Consider the following 25961-nt stretch of genomic DNA (forward strand, 5'->3'; position numbering starts at 1 on the left):
CTGTTGGAAGTTGACATCTGGCAGTCTACAATCGCTCTGCGCTGCTGGTAAACTCTGGATAACATGGTTAATGTTGAATTCCACCTCGTGGGCACGTCGCACAACAGTCGGTGAGCGGGCAGTTGGAGGCGGCGCTGCGCTGCCCTGAGAGTGGCAGCATCTGTGCTGGACTTCCTGAAATGCGCACAGATGCGGCGCACCTTCGTGAGCAAATCAGACAGATTGGGGTATGTCTTGAGGAAACGCTGAACTATGAGATTTAACACATGGGCCAGGCATGGCACATGTGTCAGTCTGCCGAGTTGCAGAGCCGCCACCAGGTTACGGCCGTTGTCACACACAACCATGCCTGGCTTCAGGTTCAGCGGTGCCACAGATCAGTCTGCGCCGTGATGCCCTGTAATAGATCTTGGGCGGTGTGCCTTTTATCGCCTAGGCTCAGCAGTTTGAGCACCGCCTGCTGTCGCTTAGCGATGGCACTGCTGCTGTGCCTAGAGCTACCGACTGATGGCGCCATGCCCACGGATGGTAATTCGGAGGAGGAGGGGTGGGAGGAGGAGGAGAGGCATAGTAGGTCTTTGAGACCTGGACCAAGGTAGGCCCCGCAATCCTCGGCGTCTGCAGTATATGAGCAGCCCCAGGGTCAGACTCGGTCCCAGCCTCCACCAAGTTAACCCAATGTGCCGTCAGCGATATATAGTGGCCCTGCCCGGCAGCACTCGTCCACGTGTCCGTGGTCAGGTGGACCTTGTCAGAAACGGCGTTGGTCAGGGCACGGATGATGTTCTCTGACACGTGCTTGTGCAGGGCTGGGACGGCACACAGGGAAAAGTAGTGGCGGCTGGGGACCGAATACCGAGGGGCGGCCGCCGCCATGAGGTTTCGAAAGGCCTCGGTCTCTACCAGCCTAGAGGGCAGCATCTCCAGGCTAAGCAACTTGGAGATGTGGACATTGAGGGCTTGGGCGTGTGGGTGGGTTGCGCTATACTTCCTTTTGCGCTCCAGCATCTGGGGTATGGAGAGCTGAATGCTGGTGGATGCTGTGGAGGATCGTGGAGGCGAAGATGGGGTTTTCGCACGGGATGTGTTTGGGCCGTGGTCCTGGGCAGGGGGCTGACTAGCAGATGACACAGGGGAAGGAGCAGTGGTGTGCCCGGCCGGAGGTGAACGGGCTTGGTGCCATTGAGTGGGGTGTTTAGCATTCATATGCCTGCGCATACTGGTGGTAGTTAAGCTAGTAGTGGTGGAACCCCTGCTGATCCTGGTTTGGCAAAGGTTGCACACCACAGTCCATCGGTCATCCAGTGTTTCTTTAAAGAACCTCCAGACTTCTGAAAATCTAGCCCTCGCCACGGGAGCTTGACTACGGGCAACATTTGGCGCTGATGCACCAGCTCTGGCCCTGCCTCTCCGTCTGGCCCCACCACTGCCTCTTCCAACCTGTTCTGCTATAGGACTTGCCTCCGTCTCAGAAGCACTGTGTTCACCCGGCCTATCAACCCAGCTTGGGTCTGTCACCTCATCATCCTCCGATCCCTCAGTCTGCTCCCCCCTCGGACTTCCTGCCCTGACAACAACTTCACCACTGTCTGACAACCGTGTTTCCTCATCGTCCGACACCTCTTTACACACTTCTTCCACTACGTCAATAATGTCATCATCACCCACAGACTGCGACTGGTGGAAAACCTGGGCATCGGAAAATTGCTCAGCAGCAACCGGACAAGTGGTTTGTGACTGTGGGAAGGGTCCAGAAAACAGTTCCTCAGAGTATGCCGGTTCAAATGCCAAATTTTGCTGGGAGGGGGCAGACTGGGGGGAAGGAGGCTGAGGTGGAGGAGCTGGAGGAGTGCTGATTTCGGTGACATGGGTGGACTGCGTGGAAGACTGACTGGTGGACAAATGGCTAGAAGCATTGTCCGCAATCCACGACATCACCTCTTCGCACTGTTCTGGCCTCAACAGTGCTCTACCACGAGTCCCAGTAACTTGAGACATGATGAACCTAGGGAGTGTAGCTCTGCGGCATTCCCCTGCTCCCTCATCAGCAGGTGGTGTCTCACCCCGCCCAGGACCACGGCCCCTGACCCCTGCAGTAGTTGGACGCCAACGTCCACGCCCTCGTCCTCTACCCCTAGCCCTCGGGTTAAACATTTTCCAAATTAAAGTGTAAACTTTTAATTTTTAATTTTTTTTGTGTTTATTTTTTTTTATTTTAATTTTTTTTTAACAAAACGATGCTATCCTATTGCTATGGCTAGTTTCTAACCTACACTGACAGCACACAACTGGATTTTGTGCTGTGCCTGATGAGTTTGAGCTATAAAATGAAATAAAGGTAAAAAAAAAAATAAATCAGCAGACTCTGCCTAATTCTAATCAAACCCCTAATAAATTGTCCCACTTCGGTGTTTGAGGTGGATATGCGTGTCACTAAGAGCTAAACACAACGGTCGCAGGTCTCCCAGCAAATTCCTCACAATATGGTACTAGCTGCACTACTAATGCCAGCAAGCCCAGCAACAAGCAAACAAAAAAAAGGAAAATATAACGCTATTGTAGGCCTAAGTAAGCCGTTGGGGTTCTCCTATGGCTATTTTGTAGCCCACACTGAAAGCACACTGCTTTGCAAGATGAGTTTGAGCTATAAAATGAAATAAAGGTAAAAAAAAAAATAAATCAGCAGACTCTGCCTAATTCTAATCAAACCCCTAATAAATAGTCCCACTTTGGTGTTTGAGGTGGATATGTGTGTCACTAAGAGCTAAACACAACGGTAGCAAGTCCCCCTGCAAATTCCTCACAATATGGTACTAGCTGCACTACTAATGGCAGCAAGCCCAGCCACAGGCAAACCAAAAAAAAGTAAAAATAAAACGTTATTGTAGCCCTAAGAAGGGCTGTTGGGTTCTTGTTGAATCACTCCTGCCTAACACTATTCTAATAGAACACCCTAACGCTTTCCCTGACCAGCAGCAGCTCTCTCCCTAGCGGCATCCAGACACAGAATGATCCGAGCAGCGCGGGCAGGGGCTAGTCTATTCCAGGGTCACCTGATCTGGCCAGCCAACCACTGCTATCGACGTGTAAGGGTACCACGTCATGCTGGGTGGAGTGCAGAGTCTCCTGGCTTGTGATTGGCTCTGTTTCTGGCCGCCAAAAAGCAAAACGGCAGGAGATGCCATTTTCTCGAGCGGGCGAAGTATTCGTCCGAGCAACGAGCAGTTTCGAGTACGCTAATGCTCGAACGAGCATCAAGCTCGGATGTACGCTAATCTCTACTTACAACACAACACAATTTTTAAGTTAAATCCTGTGGTTTGTCCAAATCCATCGGAACATCTGACGGCCCGCCCCCCTATTTGTGTCGTATGAAAGCCAGAGCGATTGTGGCACAGTTTGATCGGGGTGCGACACAATCGCCTACGAAATACCTGTCCCAGTGGTGCGGTCCCCTTAGTAAATAAGCCCCATTGTATTTCTGTCTGACGCTGAGCTCCTCTCTCCCTTTAGTCTACACCCTAGCATTTCAGGACGAGCTCACACACACTGACTTCCTGCCGGCAAACAACAGCACAGCCTGAAGAGTGTACAGATGTGTCTCCCACCCCTGCATAAAGATATTATCTGCCTGTAGCTTACATTAGATCTGACAGTGTTTAGCTGTGATGTAGCAGTGCTGAGAATGTTATATACATCTCATTTCTGATCTGTCTCATCTTTCTATGTGTCAGATACTAGTACAATGTTCAGAAGCTAACTGAAAGTGTAGATAAACCTGTACCCTGATAATCTTACCACATTGTCAGCACACTGTATCTTACAGCACTAGAGGGATTATAATGTGTCTGCTTAGAGAGTCCCCATCCACATTTTACACTGACCATCACTACATAAGTAATAGTAAAGAGATGGTGGCCTCCCAATGATCTAGAGTTTTTTAATCTGATGTTAACTGCATGAAAATAGTAATATAACACAACTTGTTACACAGAAATGATAATATATCTAAACTTATTAAAAGGGCACTAGACCAAAACCAGACCCAAAGGTGAACCAAGCTTACTACATAGAAATGTTCCTGGAACCATAATCACTATACAGATACAGACGATTATTGTATAAATAACTTACAAAAATGTTCTACTGCTACCATAGAGATCACTATTATACCCCTACAGTAGTCAATATAGTACAGGTGCTCCTGCTGCAGCCAATATAGAAACGGTGCCCCACAATCCCCAATATAGTCACAGTGCCCCCACAGTAGCCAATATAATAATGGTGCCCCGCAATAGCCATGATAATAACAGTGCCACTATGGTATCCAATATATTAACGGTGTCTCCAAAATAGCCAATATAGTCATCTTTCACCCCACAGTATCCAATAGTCACTGTATGTTTCCCCCAACTGGAGCCTCACATTCCCCCCTAATGGCAGCCCTGCACGGAAGGGGGGAGTTGTTGTGACATGATCCCCCCGGCCAAAACCTTCTCATGATGTAAGGTAGTAAACAGTCTTGTATCCTATTGTAGTGGTCTCTGGCATATCAGCTCTTAAGCTTTCCCAGTTTTGGGGGGATCCACAGTCCAATGTTTAAGGATTCAGGGAACACAATGCAGCCAGGGCTTTTTTTTCAGGGATGTGATTTATTTAGGACCAAAGTGTGTGCAACATCTGGGCAGCAAATTCTACATCATAAAAGTTTATTACAAGTTAAAGCTTTGTACCGGTTGAAGAAAATGATCACTTGCTAGTTGCTAGATCCCACTTCTCAGGTCTCTGATCAGCACTGTAGTTAATGACTAACCTTCTAGGTAATGAAGACAAATCTTTGAGATTTGTTTGAGATTGAACTGGCTATTTGAATTGACATTATATAGTAGGGGGATCAGGGGTAGGTGTGGCACCAATTGAACTTTTGCACACAGACCTTTGAGCCTTCAGCTATACTCCTGAGTATATAATCTGAATTTCCCTACTCTGTTATACCAACTCTCTGCAATGTACTACCTTTGACAATCTGATAACTTCCTGCCCTATCAAGTTCCCTTATATGTTATCTCTTAGGATAGAAAGGGGGAGATTTCCCAATAGTCATGAGTTGCACCAAAACAAAGATTAAATATGTAAGCAAGAAACTATTAAACTGTACAACAGATGTATGAGATACTTTGATACTTCTGGCACAGTTTTTCAGTCAAGTCTAACTTTGCAGTGTATAGTATGGGGCGCATTTATCATGCACGAGCATTGGCATATGATGAAGTCCCTGCCAATAAACTCCCGGACAATTCTATGCCATTGGGGATATAACCACAATTACTGGTGGTTCACTAGCAATTATTTCAGTGATTGTACACCAAAAAACTGGCATATAAGTCCACATAAATGTCTCTCTTTGCCCTTAAGATATTTTTCATAAATTTGACCTAATGGGGCTTATTTACCAAGGGTCCGCTGATTGCATTTCCGTCGGGCTTCCTGGGTTTTTCGGGGATTGCACGGCTGGGACAGGTATTTAGAAGGGGATTGTGTCGCACGCGAACGGATTTTGGCGCAATCGCGCCGGCTTCCATTCGATAGGAATTGGGGGGCAGGCCATTGGATGATCCTAAGGATTCGGACTAAGCGCGGCATATTACTTTTAAAATTGTGTCAGAAGACAATGCACTTACATGCACCAGGAAGAAGATGGTGAACTCTGGCGGACCTGAGTGGGGAAGTGACAGATGCAGGATATCGGACGCACGATTTTTGTGAATCGCGTCAGAGTGCATTATCGTCGGACATTGCACTTCGGTTGAACCCCTCGGACAGGTAAGTAAATGAGCCCCATTGTCTTCAAATTAGTTAACCTGTTACCCATTTCATTATCAGTGTGTATATAATATATTCCAAAAAAATTAGACTGCAATCCAAATTCAATATGAAAAAAAAAACGGATGGTGCCTTATTTACCCAGGTGCAACGTTTCAGAACCTGTTCAGGATCCCTTTTCAAGCAATGTGATAAATCCTACATTCCATATTTATGGACAACATCATTAAATCATGTGATCATATCAGGTGTATTTTTACAACCAAATTACACTTCAAAACGTCATTAATAACGTACAATGAACAACATCCATCTGTGTATCAAATATATTCATGTGTAATGACCCCATTATTTACCTTTCTGACTTACTAACACTCGGCGTTCTATGATACAATGTGCCCATGTGCACAAGTCCCTATGACGTCAGGGAGCCATCCACCTATGGCCGGCGCCACACGTGGCGCTTTGTCTGCGCTTGCAAACGCAAATGCAGACAAAGTCGCGCCCACCGCAAAACACCGGCGGCTCGTTCCCGATTGCAGACGTTTCCATAGAAACGCTGATGCGATCGGGCCGAGGCCCGCCCCGGTGGGCGCAACTTTGTTTGCGTTTGCAAGCGCAGACAAAGCGCTACGTGTGGCGCCGGCCTATCATCTACCCCACATAATACTAAACCACCTCCTTCCTTCAACACAAACCGTGCCATTTTTTTGGGGTGCACATGTCATTTTGTAGCTGTGGGAGATTTGGCCCGGTAGAGACCGTGGTAGCGGTGTTTTATGATGCAGTCCAAGACAGTGACACCAAAGTTTAGTCCAAAACAGGTCTCCCCTGCGTTTATTGCAGCAGCAGGTACAAAATAAAACAGCCTACACATTCAGGCATCAAACAAACAAAATTCTACCCGTCTGGATGCTAACTAAACAGAGTTCCTCTAACTCACCACTAAAACATAAAAGACGTCGCTGCTCCAGGCACAGAGGTCAGGGCTGTGTGCTCTCCAGCCTCCTTTCATAGAGACAACTCTCTACGCTCTGCTCAGCAGCTTTATGCAGGCTGATTATGCTGCTCCCACCACCTGTGTCCAAGGTGCTGGACAACACAACCTCAGCACTAAGGCCTTGCATAGTAGGAAAACCCAGGGGAAACATACCGCCCACCCACAGTTAACCCCTTCAGTGTCTCACATGGCGCACAAGCCAATTTCCGGCACATACATTTATTACCTTATTCACCACCTCCAATACCGAGTAGTTCCAATGGGTCAAGATCACATCATCATTCCTAAAACCGCCATTTTGCTTAAGGACAACTTGCCCATATACTACGCTTGCCCATAATACATTTGCACCTTTTAGAGTTATGCACAGTGTGTTGTACTTACATACTGTACACTCTATTACACAGCTGCGTATCTAATATTACAGGGCTGTAACTAACTATGCTCAACCAACATACATCCTCAAGGAGGGGTTATTTTTCTAGAAGGTTATGGAATGGGTGATAAAGTACTTAGCCCCCATCTTAAACACATATAAAACAAACTATAACGCCGTTGGAGATATTCATGTGTCTTCCTTGTGAATAACCCATAAGTGTTTTATATGAATGTGATTTCTCTTCAAAAAATATCAGTTAATGTTTTTAAAAGTATCACTGGTTCACTGTATAAAGAAGATCTTACAGGGCTGGTTTCAATGAATACCCAACATTTAAACCACCTGGTTTCAACGTTCCTACAAATCCATTGTAACTCTTTTTTTTTTTTTTTAAATATTTTCTCTCTGTCCCCTCCCTCCTCAGGGGTGGAACATGGACTATAAGCATAAACCTCAAATCCCTCTGGTTATGTTTCGCTTCTTTAAAGTGACATGAAACCGGTAAATCTGCTTTTCCTTTTCTGATAGTATACCTGTGCTGGTTAATTCTTACTTTGAACTCATTAATTGTCTCACCACCATATATCAGTTTACAAGGGCATTGTAAGATATATATAACATACCGTATATACTCGTGTATAAGATGAGTTTTTCAGCACAAAAAATGTGCTGAAAATCCTCAACTCGGCTTATACACGGGTCAATACACGAGCCCAGCACTTTTGGCATGGGCGCGCCCTGCAGGATGTTACAGAAGAAAGAAGACAGGCGCGGAAGACAGAAGAGGAGCCGCACTGACATCGGGGAGCCGCGCTGCGCTTAGGGGCCGCCGAAGGGTGGGTATATAAGTTTTTTTTTTTTTAATACTGGGCTGGCTGTATACTACTGGGGGCAGGCTGGGTTGGTTGTATAATACTGAGGGCAGGCTGGGTTGGCTGTATAATAGTGGGGGCAGGCTGGGTTGGCTGTATAATAGTGGGGGCAGGCTGGGTTGGCTGTATAATAGTGGGGGCAGGCTGGGTTGGCTGTATAATACTGGGGGCAGGCTGGGTTGGCTGTATAATACTGGGGGCAGGCTGGGTTGGCTGTATAATACTGGGGGCAGGCTGGGCTGGCTGTATAATACTGGGGGCAGGCTGGGCTGGCTGTATACTACTGGGGGCAGGCTGGGCTGGCTGTATACTATAGGGGGCTGGCTATATACCACTGAGGGCTTGCTGGCTATATACTGGGAGGCTGTGACCAATGCATTTCCCACCCTCGGCTTATACTCAAGCCAATAGGTTTTCCCAGTTTTTGGTGGTAAAATTAGGGGTCTCGGCTTATACTCGGGTTGGCTTATACTCGAGTATATACGGTACTTGGAGGAAGATGTTAAAAAATGGCGTATATCAAATACCCTCCCATCTACGGGGTGTGTAAAGGTACTTCCTCTCAACATCAAACTACAGTTGATTCAAATTTCACAGGGGAAGCTTCCCATTTTTGGTTTACTCAGGAACGTTTGATGACTTTTTTCTAACAGGACCCACATCTGCTTTTACCACCCTATCTGGGATGTTCTTCGCCCTCGGTATGAGAATAATGGTGGTTCTCTGAATTCTGATACATTATTATAATTACTGCCCAATATAGGCCAGTGTTTCCTCACAACCCTGGCTATCCGATTACTGTCCTCATCAGTGGGATTTGTTTAAGCCCACCCATCTCTCTTTTTAACTATCATTTATTCACTCCTGTCTGTCCATATTCTTCACTTCCTCTTTTTGCTGTAAAAGAAGTTGCTTAGGGTAATTTCTCTCCTCAAATTTCTTGCACATTTTATCCATGGCTATTTCAACCTTCTGTTTCTCACTAACTATTCTCTTTACCCTCATTTGACTTTTAGGGAGACTCTGTATTATGCTAGGATGTCCACTGTGGAAATCTAACAAATTGTTCCTATTACTCATTTTTATCATTGGGTCAAGAAATTGTAATTTTTCTGCAGTATAAGCTATAGTAAACTTGACAGTTGGATCAAATGTGTTCAATTCCTCAAAAAAGGCCAGTAAATAATACTCTGAACCCACCCAGATAACACACACATCATCTATGTATCGCAACCATTCCAAAAACTACTGAAAATGGGACGACACTTAGATGACATGCTCTGATGACATGCTCTTCAAGGTACCGCATATAGATGTTAGCATATGTGGGGGCCACATGGGACCCCATAGCGGTACCTTGTACCTGAAAGGAAACTCATCCCTGAAAAGAAAGAGGTTAGATTTTAGGATAAGTGCCAATAAGTCAAGACTGAATTGCTTGCATTCATTCGTATACACAGAGTCTTCTAACATACTTTTAACAGCCCTCAGTCCATATAGAGGACTTTGGCTTGACAAACAAAAGTGAGTTTTTACCGAATATTGATTTACCTGCTGTGGATGCTTTCACTATGAAGTGCAATTTGTTACACAGCAAACAAGCCCTCGCACAGCTCTTTACATGGAAAAATAAAAAAAGTAATAGATTTTTGAAGCTGGGGACTGAAAAATGAAAATGCAAAAACCAAAAAGGGCCTTGGTGTTAAGGGGTTAATTCACATTACCTGGCTCCCTGCTAGCAGAATGGGATGAGTCCCAGGGTAAGGGCAGCTGCAGCCTGTGTGTGTGTATGTGTCTCCAATTCATTATTCCTCTACTTTACACCATCCCCCTCCCTCCCCTGCCTGAACAATGCACATGACAGGAAGTGGAGAGGGATTTGCCAGAGTTTGCAGGAGACTGACACCGGCTGCAGATGCACCTCCCCGGGGACTTTCCACATGCTGCTGATGGGGAACCATATAAACTACTGAAGTGTTTCAGAATGCTGGCAAACACATTTTTAGAATCAGCATACCATAGGCTATTGGAACCTGTCACCAGCTATAAATGACATTCCTGGTGACAGGTTCCCTTTAACTAGGAGCCACTTTGCTTTGATAAATTACCAATTGAAAGGCGGCGTAAAAGCAATGGCTGACCTAGAGGGGTTGCATTAGCCATGTGTCCTAAAAGCTCTTACAGGACAAGCCTCATACAGCTGTCTCTATACATGACCATTGTTCTAGTTCATTCACAGACTGTTCACTGTGTAATGAGAATAAGTGACAAGCTCACAAATCTCCCAGCTAGGGTGTGTCTAGATTTTTATCCCTTTAATTTTATAAATCTGCTTCCCTTGTAAGCCTCTGCAGCACACCCTGACAATATAATGAACTACGGTTCAGACAGGGAAGCTACAGAGAGATCATGTAAAAATAATTGCTCATAAAACATCACATGCTTTTTTTTCCCTTAGGATTTCCCTTAGAATAAAGTTTTCTAATAATTTGCTTCAAGATATTTTTTTATGTGATTTTATTTCATTAGGTTGCAGAGTCCTTGTAAAAAATTCTAAATGCATCTGGGTGTATAAAAACACTACAAAATTAGTTTCATTTTTTTTTATGTAGAAAGGTCCATATAGCCTACTTGAGATTTACATGGATGGTACTGCGTTACACAGCAGATTTTCTTCACAACATTTTGGGGGCATCAATAGAGACAGGGAGAGTGTTTGAGCCACACTAAATGTATAGCTGGCAAGGTACAAAGGGATCCAGGAGAGACCGACTATAATAGAGACTGACAAATAAAGCTTTGGAACCTCTTAGAGGTCATGGCAACTGATCAAAGCTCTTCCATGCCCATCGCCAATCTGCTGCAAAATACAGCTGACAACTACAAATTTGCATCGGTATGATAATTGACCGAATGATCCATGAAAAACGGTTGTTCTCATAAGGGTGGTGGCACACATGGTGTTTTGAACCCATTTTTACACTGTTTTTAAGCAACCCGTTAAAAACGCCTGCTTTTTTGACAGTTTTTCCAAATTATCTTAATTAAGATGATTGGAAAACGGACAAAACCGGTCAAAACACATGTGTTTTTAGTGGGCTGCTTAAAAACAGGTTCAAACGCCATGTGTGCCACCACCCTTAAGGTTGTTGACCTTTGATGATCCTCTGCAACTCTTCCTTGCAGATTTTCTCCAAGTCGCTCAGGTTTGATGGTGAACGTTGGTGGAAGCGATTTTAAAGTATCTTCAGAGATGCTGAATTGGGTTTAGGTCCGGGCTCTGGCTCTGGCTGGGACAGTCAAGATTGGTCACAGAGTTGTTCGAAAGCCACTGCTTTGTTATTTTAGCTGTGAGCTTAGGGTCATTGTCTTGTTGGAAGGTGAACCTTCAGCCCAGTCTGAGGTCCGGGGGACTCTGGAAGAGGTTTTCATCCAGGATATCTCTGTACTTGGAAGCATTCTACTTTCCCTCATTTGCAACCAGCTTAGGACCCCCATAGCATGATGCTGCAACCACCATGTTTCAGTGTTGAGGTTGTATTTGGATGGTTGTTCCTGGTTTTCTCCACACATACTGCTTAGAATTAACACCAAAAAGTGCAATCTTCGTCTCATCAGATCAGAGAATCTTTTTTCTCATAGTCTTTTGTTTCTTGTGTTCTTATTTACAAACTGTATGCGGCTTTTATATGTCTTGCACTGAGGAGAGGCTTTCATCGACAGACTCTGCCATAAATCTCCGACTGGTGGAGGCTGCATTGATAGTTGACTTTGTGAAACTTTGTCCCATCTCCATACTGCATTTCTGGAGCTCAGCCACAGTGATTTTTGTTTTGTTTTTTTACCTTTGTAACCAAGGCTCTTCTCCCACGATTGCCTAATTTTAAGAGGTGTGGTCATCCCAAACTTCTTCCATTTAAGCATTATGGAGGCCACTGTGCTCTTAGGAACCTTTTTGCTGCATAAATTCTTTTGTAAACTTTTCCAGATCTGTTCCCTGCCACAATTCTGTCTCTGAGCTCCTTGGGCATATCCTTAGACCTCATGATTCTCAAGTGCTCTGACATGCACTGTGAGCTGTGAGCAGGGCCGGCTCCAGGTTTTAGTGGGCCTCTGGGCGACAGAGCCCTAGTGGGCCCCTTTATGGGCCGCCCTCCAGTAATCACACTGCCCCCCCATCTCCGTGTACACACTGCCCCCCTCCTCCTGTATACACACTGCCCCCCTCCTCCTGTATACACACTGCCTCCCCTCCTCCTGTATACAGATGGCCCCCCCTCCTCCTGTATACACACGCCCCCCCCTCCTCCTGTATACACACTGCCCCCCCCCTCCTCCTGTATACACACTGCCCCCCCTCCTCCTGTATACACACTGCCCCCCCTCCTCCTGTATACACACTGCCCCCCCTCCTCCTGTATACACATTGCCCCCCCTCCTCCTGTATACACATTGCCCCCCCCTCCTCCTGTATACACACTGCCCCCCCTCCTCCTGTATACACACTGCCCCCCCCTCCTCCTGTATACATACTGCCCCCCTCCTCCTGTAAACATACTGCCCCCCCTCCTCCTGTATACACACTGCCCCCCCTCCTCCTGTATACACACTGCCCCCCCTCCTCCTGTATACACACAGCCCCCCCTCCTCCTGTATACACACTGCCCCCCCCCTCCTCCTGTATACACACTGCCGCCCCCCCTCCTCCTGTATACACACTGCCCCCCCCTCCTCCTGTATACACACTGCCCCCCCCTCCTCCTGTATACACACTGCCCCCCCTCCTCCTGTATACACACTGCCCCCCCTCCTCCTGTATACACACTGCCCCCCCTCCTCCTGTATACACACTGCCCCCCCCTCCTCCTGTATACACACTGCCCCCCCTCCTCCTGTATACACACTGCCCCCCCTCCTCCTGTATACACACAGCCCCCCATGTTCTCCCCCTTCCCTAGCCCCTGTCATGTCTCCCCCTCACCTCACAGATGCAGTTTTCTCCGTGTGGTCACTGCTTTCCCCAGCAGGTCATGTGACCATGACATTATCAAAGGTCCTTCAGCCTTCAGCCTCTGGGGAAAGCAGTGAGTGAAAATGCTCTCATCCGGAGGACACAGATCGTGATGAGAGAGGGAAGGTATCTCCCGGGCAGCGGGGCAGATGTCCTGCTGACCCGGGGAGATCCGGGGGCCCGAGTGGGCCCCTCCAGTACTCCGGGGTCCCGGCACTTGCCCGGGTTAGCCGGGTGCTGGCGCCGGGCCTGGCTGTGAGGTCTTCTATAGACAGTCGTGTCCCTTTCCTAATCAAGTCCAATTAGTTTGATTAAACGCATCTGGACTCCGTTGAAGGAGCAGAACCATCTCAAGGAGGATAAGTAGGAAATGGACATCATGTGAGTTAAATATGATTGTCACAGCAAAGGGTCTGAATACTTATGACTATGTGATATTTATTTATAGAGCACCGTTAATTCCATGGTGCTGTAAAATCAATAATGGGTTTACATACATTACATTAAAACAAATGCAAGTACAAGATACAAAACTACAGAGATCCTGGACAAGTTGAAGGAGGACAATCCGCAATTATGCTTATTCTTAAGGTTTATGTAGTTGACATCAGTAATGTTACATCACTTGGGATTCATATGTTTAAAAAAGTCCACATATTCCTGTCCTCATATCTATCACAGTAAAGCAAGACCCAGCTTCCACCATCTATAGATTTGGACCACATTTGTCTACACAAACATGTCCCCCTTCTATCTTCTCTTAGCTTGTTTCCAGGTTCTAACAATAATCTACCCAGTTGAACTTTATTATGAAAACCAAACACAGACAAAAAAAACAACTGAGAATGATCTTCTGCCAATAATGTTCCAATCCAAATACAGTAATTCTGTAACCGTCTGACCCAGACAGTTCGTATCGTTCCTGACTCAGAGGATTACATGAAACAAATTTTGATACTTATGTAATAGCTAAACCTTATGCATCAATATTTGTATTGAAAGGTCACTGGAAAATAATGTATAATAATGTATAATTTATAGAATCATATGGCAATCCTGTGAATTAATGAAGAGATGCATGACTGTAGGCAGGTTAACTAAAGGGACTTTAATCCCTGTCAAATCATGTACAGTGAAATGCTTACAATTTGCGTGTTTGTGAAGATTTTGTATTAAAGAGACAAAACTTTAACCCTTTCTAGACCAAGGGTCATTGGTACCAGAATGTTAAAGGGCACCTACCATTAGGAATCTAACATAAGTAGGTTTCTTGCCTGGTAGATTCTTCCTGCCTGCTGCTGCCCTAATCTGTAATGTCATAATCCTGGAATTTAATTTCACTTTATCTTGGTAATATGTAAATTACCTGCAGAGGCTACTGGGGCTTGGAGTAGTCTGGCTGTGTGCCAGGAGCAAAGGCTACTCCACACCACAGTAGCCTTAGCAGTGCCTCCTTCTTACATGTCCTTGGTGCTCTCCTCTTCAGCCTCACACCTGTGCACGAACACCAGTAGCTGCACAGTAGCCCATCCATAAGCATAAAAATTAAAAGGTGCGCTCAGAGGAGGAGGCAAGAGGCGGCACTGCTATGACTAATAGTAACTAAATCAAAATGGAGGTGAAATTTAGAATGGTCAAATTTTTGTCTGTTATACATTCATTTAGCCCTAAAATTTACACATTTCCAAAAGATAAAAAGAGAAAACCCACCATACAATTTGTTCTGCAATTTCTCCCGAGTACAGAGACCCCCCACATGTGGCCGTTACTTGTTTTATGGGCGCACAGCGAGGCGTAGGAGGGAAGGAGCACCCTGCAGCTGCCAGGATTTTAGATTCCTCATTGGCCCCTTTTGCAGGCTATAAAATTTTAGCTTTGCCGTTATTGGGGCCATGTGATGGCATTTTCTTGCGGGATGAGATGCTTTTTCCATTATAACCATTTTGGGGCTTGTATCCCCTATTGTTGAAGATTTATGAGGGCAGGAGTAGAAAAGCATCAATTCTGTACTGGATTTTTTTTTATTTCTTTTTGTTTTGTTTTGTGTTGACTGTATAGCCCAATAATCATCTTATGTGTATTCTATGGGTCGATATGATTACGGGGATACCATACTTGAATATTTTTTCTTACGTTGCCAAATAAAACCCTACTGTGGGGAAAAATCTATCAGTTTTGCATCGCCGTCTTCTAAGTGGCATAATATTTTTTACTTTTTTGCTGAAGTAATAGTAAAAAGAAAAAAGGTAAAAAAAATACAAAATGGTCCCTTTTCCTTAAAATGCATATATACAGTAAATGAGGAAACAAAATCATAAATGAATGGTTTCTCCATGTCCCAAAATGTCAGCTCTATCAAAATTATTATCTGTTAAGGTAAATATAACAGAAAAAAAAACATTCAAATGTCGAAATCACAACTTTGAAAAAATGGTGAAATCATAAAAATTTTAACCCCTTTAGGACATAGCCAATTCCTATGTTAAGGCACGGTCTCCTTTTTTTTTTGTAATCTGGCATGTGTTGCCTGGTGGTTATAACTTTGAGTTACCGTATATACTCGAGTATAAGCCTACCCGAGTATAAGCCGAGACCCCTAATTTTACCATCAAAACTGGGAAAACCTATTGACTCGAGTATAAGCCGAGGTTGGGAAATGCATTGATCACCGCCCCCCCAGTATGTATACAGCCTGTCCCCAGTAGTATACAGCACTGCCCCCAGTAATATACAGCCAGCCCAGCATTAAAATAAAATAATAAACTTACATACTCACCCTCCGGTGGCCCCGATGCGCAGCGCTGCTCCCCCGATGTCCGCGCGGGTCCTCTTCTGGCTTCGGCGCCCGTCTTCTTTCTTCTCTAACTTCGTGCTGAGCGTCGCCATTGTTCTCCCCCGGACGGCGCCTAGTATGACGCGCCGCTGCTGACGTCATACTAGGCGCCGCCTAGTAGAAAAACATGGCGGCGCCCGGCACGAAGTTAGAGAAGCAAGAAGACCGGCACGGAAGCCAGAAGAGGACCCGCACGGACATGGGGGGGGAGCAGCGCTGCACGTCGGGGCCACCGGAGGGTGAATATATAAGTTATTTTTTAAAAAATATTTTTTATGACTTTTGACTTATGTATGACTCGTGTATAAGCCGAGGGGACGTTCAGCACATTTTTTTGTGCTGAAAAACTCGGCTTATACACGAGTATATACGGTACTTCCAAACATTTCCCATATCTCAACTTTATGTTTTTATCATTTTTTAAAAGTCCTTTTAGTGGTATATGACAAAAGACAGCTTACAAATTGAAAAGAGATTTAAAAAATTTTCACAAAATTTCTAAATTGATGGTTGTGGGATTATTTTTTTTAAAATGAGTTTGAAATATAAATTGTTAGAATCCCAATATCCCGCCCCCCTTCATTTTCAAAAGTACACCCATCAAACTCCTAGAAATCATTTTTGAATTTGCATTTTTCCTATAATTTTAAAGGCACATTCACAAGCGGTATGCCCGCCGTGTGCTGGAGAGGAGGAGGAGGAGGTGGCCTCCCTCCATAGTAAACAGCGGCGAACAGCCTCAGACTCGCAAAAGGATAGAGCATGCTGTATCTTTTTGCGGTGTACAGCGCAGATTGGAGCCACACATGTGTGGCACCGTACCGCCTCCGGGCCGCCATTGCCGTCTATGGGGAGAATTGATCAGAACAAAAAGAAATTGTACGGATTTAATTGCATATGAAGAAGTTAGTACACAAATATGCCAGGGTCTGTTAAAAAGGAAATATACTCCCTGGATGCTGTACAGAGCTTATAATATAGTTAGCAATATTCCTAGGTCTGATCTCATTGTGGAGAATGAAAATCTAAAGTCCCCCCTTTACAACGAGCCAACCCTATTACTTTCTCTACTACATACAGTTCTCAATACAACGATATTGTAAAAATTATTAAAAAATATTTGCCATTGTTATGTACTGATGATGAGGTAGCAAAACATATAGAGGGTAATGTGAGGTTTGTCTCAAAAAAAGCTCCCACACGGGCCAGTATACTATCCCCTAGCCTATTTCTGTCAGAGGATAAGAAAAATAATACCTGGCTTTCCACTACAGGTTTCTATAAATGTGGCCATTCAAGGTGTACCTGTTGTAATTATGCAAGTCCATCAAAAGATTTTAGGTCCATCAGTACAGGTAAACAATTTAAAATAAAACATCTGATTAATTGTAATACAACTCATCTTATTTACATCATAACGTGTAGTTATTGCGAATTGCAATATGTAGGTTGCACAAGCGGACCACTTAAAGTCCGCATTCGGCGCCATCTATCAGATGCTAAAAATAAACAGGCAGTTAACATCTCCATGGCATCGAGACATTTCCAAAAGATCCATGGAGGAGACTGTAGTAGTTTTTCATGCATGGGGATAGAAAAGGTAGAGCGACCAATACGTGGAGGAGATTATAGGAGAAAACTCCTTAATAGAGAAACGTATTGGATTTTTTCACTTGAGACTCGTGTACCTAAAGGTTTAAATAAGAAGTTGGATGTTATTTGCCAATATTGATATATTATGCGCCAGAATAACTATTCAAGTTGACGTCTTGTTATCAATATTTTATGTGCTCGTGTCCTTTTTTAACTCTTTGTACACTGTTCAAAATGTATTATGTGCACCTGTGTTATCAGTAACGCGGTTTGTTTCCGGTCATGTGACACGGATACCTTTTTATAAAAGATACGCCTAGGTACTAAGGGTTAGCCATGAATAAGGGTAGCGGTTTTACCCGAAACGCGTAGGCGTTTTCCTTCGATGTATGTGATGTACTCCGTATATATGGACTTTTACTAAAGAAACAATAAAGTTTACAATTTTTCTTTTAACGAAGATAAGTGGACTGTCTTGAGCTGGATCACGTCTATTTCTAAATACTATACTCCTGTCTGGCTGGAGAAACCGTGCTCGACCTTCTACTTGGGATCCTTATCACTCCAGGTGAGCTGGCTTACAATTTCCAATTTGACACTTTATCTGGTGCTCCTGCAGACTACAGAGAAATGGATAAGTATAATATGGGTGACCAAATTAGGGTCTTGTTATTATTACATACCAAAGCCTCCTATGAATTATATTATGTCCACAGTATACAATGAATTCTGTAATTGGCAGATTGTATATTCTAATGGGATCAGCGCAAGCTTGTTATATAATATATAAATTTGGAAGTGGGGTACTTGAATAAAATTGATGGTGCTTTGTATATTGATGGGGCATTTTATTTAGATATGTTTTAGATTTCTGTATTCACTGGGATTAATTTATCGTTGGGTTTTTGTCTGCCTTTGGCGTTGCTTCGGTGCAGTTTTGGTACAAATGCTGTTTTGCGGCTTTCCATTGCGCCAAATAAACATAGGACGGTGCAAAGTCACTTTTAAAATAGACCTTGCTTGCGCTAAATTCATTATTTGCATAAACTGGTTTTAACAATACAACTGAACTCATGATTTGCAATTTGGTACAAATTTCCGTTTTGGCTCAAGTCTTTAGAGGGTTAATATGTGAAGTGTTGGTGGGCTGGTGCAAAAGTCTATGAGTATAAGCTCATTATAAGGCTCTGGGACCTTTCTGCTGGTACCTCTCTCCCATGAAAAGTGTGCGTCTGTGGGGCAGATTTACTTACCCGGTCCGTTCGCGATCCAGCGGCGCGTTCTCTGCGCTGGATTCGGGTCTGGCTGGGATTCATCAAGGTAGTTCCTCCGCCGCCCACCAGGTGGCGCTGCGACGCTGAAAACCATCCGAATGCCCTGAAATTCACTGAGCCGGATCAAGTGAAGGTAACCACGTCCCAAGCGACACTTTTATTGTTTTAAATGCAGCGTTTTTTCCGAATTCGTTGGGTTTTCGCTCAGCCACGCCCCCCGATTTCCGTCGCGTGCATGCCGGCGCCGATGCGCCACAATCCCGGGGCAATACAGGGAAAATCGGCGCAAATCGGAAATATTCGGGTAACACGTCGGGGAAACGCGAATCGGGCCCTTAGTAAATGACCCCCTGTGTGTGCTAATTCCTTGGAGACTGCCAATGCACTGGACTACGGCTGAGGTGTACTCTGAACTCCACCGCCTTTTGTGCGCCTGCAGGGAGGAAAGTTTACCTGCATACAAATGTGTGCTGTATCAGGCAGGAATCTACAGACCTGTAGTCTGTTGGTCCATGTATCATCCGCATGTAAAGCATAAAACATGCCTTGCACAGATAAGTGGAGGTTATGGGGCTATTTACTGAATTTTAGAGCATTTTATACTACCTGGTTTGTGGCTAAAGATGTATGATGGAAAGATTCAGTTACATCAGAAAGAGTGAAGAAAGTAAATTTTGTATTTTACTGAAAAATGGTAAAAGTGAATAAAATATTCTAGCAATTAAAAATAGTAAATCAGTTATTTATGCAGCAAAAATGAAACTATAAATAAAGTCAATAAAATTATAAATCCAGACTATTTGCAAGGTCCCTTCACACAAAGGGAACAAAGAGTTGCAACTGGTATGTGGAAGTGGCTTGATGCAATTCTTCTCACTCCACAGACTCTAATTACTTTGCAAACTGTTTCTCCCAATCCATCTGCTCTAGAGATGAGCGAGCACTAAAATGCTCGGGTACTCGTTATTCGAGACGAACTTTTCCCGATGCTCGAGTGCTCGTCTCGAATAACGAGCCCCATTGAAGTCAATGGGAGACTCGAGCATTTTTCAAGGGGACCAAGGCTCTGCACAGGGAAGCTTGGCCAAACACCTGGGAACCTCAGAAAAGGATGGAAACACCACGGAAATGGACAGGAAACAGCAGGGGCAGCATGCATGGATGCCTCTGAGGCTGCTTAATCGCACCATTATGCCAAAACTATGGGCAACAGCATGGCCATGACAGAGTGACAGAATGAAGCTAGATAGCATGTAAAACATCCAATAATTGACCCTGACACTATAGGGGACGGCATGCAGAGGCAGCGGCAGCAGCGACAGGCTAGAGAGTGGCATGGCGACATACTCTAAATGGACTCAGGCTTCAAACCAATGGGTGGCAGAGAGGAACCAAAGGAGGTGAGCAAGAAGCGCTCAAATAATATCGGTACATGATAAAAGTTTGCCAGTATATTTTGTGGATTACACAGCAGGGTGGCGGCAAAGTTAACATGGAAGCCATGAAAACAACCCAAAATTCTGCCTGACACAGCTCGTTTGATAAGGGGACCATGTATGGAGGCAGTGAACTAGTAGTAGATTAAAGGTGCTGCAGTTAAAACTATGTTAGTTGGATCTTGGCATGGAGCTGGCGCTCCGCTGCCAGGCGAGCTTTCGCCAATCCAAGCCCCTGTCTCTAGGCTACTCCCCAAACAGCACTTCTAAGAACCTTTTGTATAAGATCAAGTGTAGTAGCGTTCTTATAAGTTTGGGATATGGCGGGTGAGGGGAATGTAAACAGATGCGCAAGAAGCGCATGATGCGCATGGAGCTGGCGCTCCGCTGCCAGGTGAGCTTTCGCCAATCCAAGCCCCTGTCTCTAGGCTACTCCCCAAACAGCACTTCTAAGAACCTTTTGTATAAGATCAAGTGTAGTAGCGTTCTTATAAGTTTAGGATATGGCGGGTGAGGGGAATGTAAACAGATGCGCAAGAAGCGCTGAAATAATATCGGTAAATGATAAAAGTTTGCCAGTATATTTTGTGGATTACACAGCAGGGTGGCGACAAAGTTAACAAGTTTGATGTGGAATGCCCTGTAATAGCTCTTGGGCGGTGTGCCTTTTATCGCCTAGGCTCAGCAGTTTGAGCACCGCCTGCTGTCGCTTAGCGACGGCACTGCTGCTGTGCCTAGAGCTACCGACTGATGGCGCCATGGCCACGGATGGTAATTCGGAGGAGGAGGAGGTGGAGGAGGGGTGGGAGGAGGAGGAGGTATACTAGACCTTTGAGACCTGGACCGAGGTAGGCCCCGCAATTCTCTGCGTCGGCAGTATATGACCAGCCCCAGGGTCAGACTCGGTCCCAGCCTGCACCAAGTTAAGTGTAGTAGCGTTCTTATAAGTTTGGGATATGGCGGGTGAGGGGAATGTAAACAGATGCGCAAGAAGCGCATGATGCGCATGGAGCTGGCGCTCCGCTGCCAGGCGAGCTTTCGCCAATCCAAGCCCCTGTCTCTAGGCTACTCCCCAAACAGCACTTCTAAGAACCTTTTGTATAAGATCAAGTGTAGTAGCGTTCTTATAAGTTTAGGATATGCCGGGTGAGGGGAATGTAAACAGATGCGCAAGAAGCGCTGAAATAATATTGGTAAATGATAAAAGTTTGCCAGTATATTTTGTGGATAACACAGCAGGGTGGCGACAAAGTTAACAACTTTGATGTGGAATCCATGAAAACAACCCAAATTTCTGCCTGACACACCTCGTTTGATAAGGGGACGATGTATGGAGGCAGCTATATGGACGACTTTTGGAGGTAGCAATGGAGACAACGTGTGGAGGCTGCTATGGAGACAATTTAATTTGGATAGTGCCTGTATGTGGCAGTCCAAAAAAGTTTTCAAACCAGAGGAGCAGGTAGGTGGCCCTCCAGAAAAATGAAATAGATTGAGTGCCTGTATGTGGCAGTCCAAAAAAAGTTTTCAAACCAGAGGAGCAGGTAGGTGGCCCTCCAGTAAAATGGAATAGATTGAGTGCCTGTATGTGGCAGTCCAAAAAAGTTTTCAAACCAGAGGAGCAGGTAGGTGGCCCTCCAGAAAAATTGAATAGATTGAGTGCCTGTATGTGGCACTCCCAAAAATTGTTTAAAACAGAGGACCGGGTAGGTGGCCCTCCAGAAAAATTGAATAGATTGAGTGCCTGTATGTGGCACTCCCAAAAATTGTTTAAAACAGAGGACCGGGTAGGTGGCCCTCCAGAAAAATTAAATGCATAAAGTACTATAGCTAGAGCCAGTGGGCCCTGTCAAAAAATAGCCAGTTTCCTCTGCTTTACTGTACAAAGAGGAGGAGAAGGAGGAGGAGTGGATAAATTATTCAGGTTGAGCTTCCTTCACCTGGTGGAGATTGGAAATTATGAGAAATCCAGGCTTTATTCATCTTAATAAGCGTCAGCCTGTCAGCGCTGTCAGTCGACAGGCGTGTACGCTTATCGGTGATGCCACCAGCTGCACTGAAAACCCGCTCGGACAAGACGCTAGCGGCAGGGCAGGCAAGAACCTCCAAGGCGTACAGCGCCAGTTCGTGCCACATGTCCAGCTTTGAAACCCAGTAGTTGTAGGGAGCTGTGTGATCATTTAGGACGATGGTATGGTCAGCTACGTACTCCCTCACCATCTTTCTGTAAAGATCAGCCCTACTCTGCCGAGACTGGGGACAGGTGACAGTGTCTTGCTGGGGTGACATAAAGCTGGCAAAAGCCTTGTAAAGCGTACCCTTGCCAGTGCTGGACAAGCTGCCTGCTCGCCTACTCTCCCTCGCTACTTGTCCCGCAGAACTACGCACTCTGCCGCTAGCGCTGTCAGAAGGGAAATACTGTTTCAGCTTGTGAACCAGGGCCTGCTGGTATTCATGCATTCTCACACTCCTTTCCTCTCCAGGGATGAGAGTGGAAAGATTTTGCTTGTACCGTGGGTCCAGGAGAGTGAACACCCAGTAATCGGTGCTGGAATAAATTCTTTGAACGCGAGGGTCACGGGATAGGCAGCCTAGCATGAAATCTGCCATATGCGCCAGAGTACCAACGCGTAAGAATTCACTCCCCTCACTGGCCTGACTGTCCATTTCCTCCTCCTCCAACTCCTCCAACTCCTCTTCTTCTGCCCATACACGCTGAACAGTGAAGGACTCAACAATGGTCCCCTCTTGTGTCTCGCCAACATTCTCCTCCTCTTCCTCCTCATCCTCCTCCACCTCCACCTCCTCCGATATGCGCTGAGAAACAGACCTAAGGGTGCTTTGGCTATCAACAAGGGAATCTTCTTCCCCCGTCTCTTGTGACGAGCGCAAAGCTTCCGACTTCATGCTGATCAGAGAGTTTTTCAACAGGCCAAGCAGCGGGATGGTGAGGCTGATGATGGCGGCATCGCCACTGACCATCTGTGTTGACTCCTCAAAGTTACTCAGCACCTGACAGATATCAGACATCCACGTCCACTCCTTATTGTAGACTTGAGGAAGCTGACTGACCTGACTACCAGTTCTGGTGGAAGTTGACATCTGGCAGTCTACAATCGCTCGGCGCTGCTGGTAAACTCTGGATAACATGGTCAGTGTTGAATTCCACCTCGTGGGCACGTCGCACAACAGTCGGTGAGCGGGCAGTTGGAGGCGGCGCTGCGCTGCCCTGAGAGTGGCAGCATCTGTGCTGGACTTCCTGAAATGCGCACAGATGCGGCGCACCTTCGTGAGCAAATCAGACAGATTGGGGTATGTCTTGAGGAAACGCTGAACTATCAGATTTAACACATGGGCCAGGCATGGCACATGTGTCAGTCTGCCGAGTTGCAGAGCCGCCACCAGGTTACGGCCGTTGTCACACACAACCATGCCTGGCTTCAGGTTCAGCGGTGCCAGCCACAGATCAGTCTGCGCCGTGATGCCCTGTAATAGCTCTTGAGCGGTGTGCCTTTTATCGCCTAGGCTCAGCAGTTTGAGCACCGCCTGCTGTCGCTTAGCGACGGCACTGCTGCTGTGCCTAGAGCTACCGACTGATGGCGCCATGCCCACGGATGGTAATTCGGAGGAGGAGGAGGTGGAGGAGGGGTGGGAGGAGGAGGAGGCATAGTAGGCCTGAAACACCTGGACCGAGGTAGGCCCCGCAATCCTCGGCGTCGGCAGTATATGACCAGCCGCAGGGTCAGACTCGGTCCCAGCCTCCACCAAGTTAACCCAATGTGCCGTCAGCGATATATAGTGGCCCTGCCCAGCAGCACTCGTCCACGTGTCCGTGGTCAGGTGGACCTTGTCAGAAACGGCGTTGGTCAGGGCACGGATGATGTTGTCTGACACGTGCTGGTGCAGGGCTGGGACGGCACATCGGGAAAAGTAGTGGCGGCTGGGGACCGAATACCGAGGGGCGGCCGCCGCCATGAGGTTGCGAAAGGCCTCGGTCTCTACTAGCCTATAGGGCAGCATCTCCAGGCTAAGCAATCTGGAGATGTGGACATTAAGGGCTTGGGCGTGCGGGTGGGTTGCACTATATTTGCGTTTGCGCTCCAGCGTCTGGGGTATGGAGAGCTGAACGCTGGTGGATGCTGTGGAGGATCGTGGAGGCGACGATGGGGTTTTTGTGGCAGGGTCCTGGGCAGGGGGCTGACTATCAGCTGACACAGGGGAAGGAGCAGTGGTGTGCACGGCCGGAGGTGAACGGGCTTGTTGCCACTGAGTGGGGTGTTTAGCATTCATATGCCTGCGCATACTGGTGGTAGTTAAGCTAGTAGTGGTGGAACCCCTGCTGATCCTGGTTTGGCAAATGTTGCACACCACAGTCCGTCGGTCATCCGGTGTTTCCTTAAAGAACCTCCAGACTTCTGAAAATCTAGCCCTCGCCGCAGGAGCCCTCGCCACGGGAGCTTCACTAGTTGACACATTTGGCGCTGATGCACCAGCTCTGGCCCTGCCTCTCCGTCTGGCCCCACCACTGCCTCTTCCAACCTGTTCTGGTCGAGGACTCTCCTCTGTCTCAGAAGCACTGTGTTCACCCGGCCTATCAACCCAGCTTGGGTCTGTCACCTCATCATCCTCCGATCCCTCAGTCTGCTCCCCCCTCGGACTTCCTGCCCTGACAACAACTTCCCCACTGTCTGACAACCGTGTCTCCTCATCGTCGGACACCTCTTTAGACACTTCTTCCACTACGTCAAGAAGGTCATCATCACCCACAGACTGCGATGGTGGAAAACCTGGGCATCGGAAAATTGCTCAGCAGCAACCGGACAAGTGGTTTGTGACTGTGGGAAGAGTCCAGAAAACAGTTCCTCAGAGTATGCCGGTTCAAATGCCAAATTTTCCTTGGAGGGGGCAGACTGGGGGGGAGGAGGCTGAGGTGCAGGAGCTGGAGGAGTGCCGATTTCGGTGACATGGGTGGACTGCGTGGAAGACTGACTGGTGGACAAATTGCTCGAAGCATTGTCGGCAATCCACGACATCACCTGTTCGCACTGTTTTGGCCTCAACAGTGCTCTACCACGAGTCCCAGTAACTTCAGACATGAACCTAGGGAGTGTAGCTCTGCGGCGTTCCCCTGCTCCCTCATAAGCAGGTGGTGTCTCACCCCGCCCAGGACCACGGCCTCTGACCCCTGCAGTAGTTGGACGCCCACGTCCCCGCCCTCGTCCTCTACCCCTAGCCCTCGGGTTAAACATTTTTAAAATGAGAGTTATAACTTTAATTTTTTTTTAACTTTTTTTTGTGTTTTTTTGTTTTTTTTTGTGTTTTTTAGTTTTCAAAACCAAACGATGCTATCCTATTGCTATGGCTATTTTCTAGCCAAGTATGAAAGCACACTACTATGCCAGATGAGATGACGCTGAGTTATTAAACAAAATAAACGTAAAATAAAAAAGGAAATGGCAGACTGTGCCTAATTAAAATCCAACCCCTAATAAATTTTCCCACTTCGGTCTTTGCAATGGATATGTGCGTCACTAAGCGCAAAACACAGCGGTCGCAAGTCTCACTACAAATTGCTCACAATTTGCTAGTAGATGCACTGCAGCAAGTACAGCCACCAGCAGATCAACCAGAAATCAAATATATATAACGCTACTGTAGGCGTAAGTAAGCCGTTTGGATTCTCCTATGGCTATTTTCTAGCCAAGTATGAAAGCACACTACTATGCAAGATGAGATGACA

The 25961-nt window shown here is 46.2% G+C and overlaps 1 long non-coding RNA gene across 3 annotated transcripts in view; it reads left to right on the forward strand.

The window, feature by feature from the left end:
• Positions 1–25961, forward strand: part of LOC140106189 (uncharacterized) — a 296249-nt gene that overhangs the window by 83119 nt on the left and 187169 nt on the right. The window lies entirely within an intron of this gene.

The sequence above is a fragment of the Engystomops pustulosus genome, chromosome 11 (assembly GCF_040894005.1).
Source record: "Engystomops pustulosus chromosome 11, aEngPut4.maternal, whole genome shotgun sequence".
In the NCBI taxonomy this organism is placed as follows: Eukaryota; Metazoa; Chordata; class Amphibia; order Anura; family Leptodactylidae; genus Engystomops; species Engystomops pustulosus.